We start from the raw sequence: 1,403 nt of genomic DNA on the forward strand, positions 1-1,403 counted from the left end.
CCTATGACCCCAGCTGACTTCCTGCCCTTTGGGCAGGGGGCTGGAGTTGATGATCTCCTGAGGTCCCTTCCAGCCCTGATGTCTATGACATCTATGAAATCTATGAAAATCCGACAGCTCCCTGCCCAGCTGCGTACCCTGCCAGCACTTCTGGGGCCAGTCTCCATGGAAACTCTGGCCCCATGCTGCCATGGCCCTGCCACTCTTGGGGGTCTCCATGAAAACCAGCTGCAGGAATGCGGGCAGGGGCTGCTGGGAAATGGAGCCTGTTTCAGGCCCAAATCAGCCTGTGGGCTGGACTTTGCCTGCCCCTGGGCTAGTGGAAGAAAGTAAGTGACACCAATAAGATCATGCAGTTCCTCAGGGTCACCCCAGGCACTTCTAGATGGTTCAGTTTCTTATTTATTTTATTATTATAATGGATCCATTTCTTATAGGCATTGCAGGAAGAGTGATTGTTTAAGAAGGATCTGATTGACAAGGGGATAATGGCTTCATTTAGATGTTCCCCATGTAGGAGTAATGGATTTTAAGTAGCAATGGACCGTAAGTCCCACGCAGCTTTCCTTACATACAGGTACTCCTCACTTAACAAAACAATGTTAACTGGGACGACATTATTACCTTGCTGATCTATTAGAGAACATACTTGTTTAAAGTCACACAATGTTCGGTTATAACGTTGTTTGGCCACTGCCTGCTAATAGGTAACTACAATGTAACTGAATGTAACTGTGATGTAACTGGATTCACTTAACATCGTTTTGCTTAAAGTTGCATTTTTCAAGAACATAACTACAACATTAAACGAAGAGTAGCTGTATCAACAAATTTATGTTTCTGGGAATTTTAAATAGCTTGGCCTCAAATTTTAGATAGCTTGGCCTCATCAGGAAAACAATTAAAACTGCTTATAAATTATAATTATTGCATATAATGATATTTGCTGCTGCTGCAGTACTGAAATTCTAGCAAGGCTCCTATGTCTGTAGGTCTTGGACACACAGATCCCACTCATTAAAATGTAATGCAATGATACAATTATTTGTTACATAACTTGCAGTTCCTCCCATTTTTTGTAGTGAATGCATATGCCAGTACACCAGGAAGAGCAAAGTTTCTGAGAACAGAATCCCAGCTCTCCTAAGCTCCAGATAAGCTTCATGCTAGTTAAGGTCTCTGCCTGGGTCTTAGACTTTTCTTCCTCTCCCCCCCACCCAAGTAAATACCTTGGGGAAACTGCAGCCCCAGAAGTAAAGAAACCAAACCAAACTTTTCTTGTAAAGATTGTAAATTAAAGTTTTCTATAACCATGTGACCCGGGTGGCAGCCCAATAGTTGCCACCTCTGCCCAAATATCAGGGATGGTGTGGTGAGAGTGGGGCAGGGCTTCCAGCCAGCAC

Source organism: Crocodylus porosus, unplaced genomic scaffold (genome assembly GCF_001723895.1).
Source record: "Crocodylus porosus isolate Cpor-Errol unplaced genomic scaffold, CroPor_comp1, whole genome shotgun sequence".
NCBI lineage: Eukaryota > Metazoa > Chordata > Crocodylia > Crocodylidae > Crocodylus > Crocodylus porosus.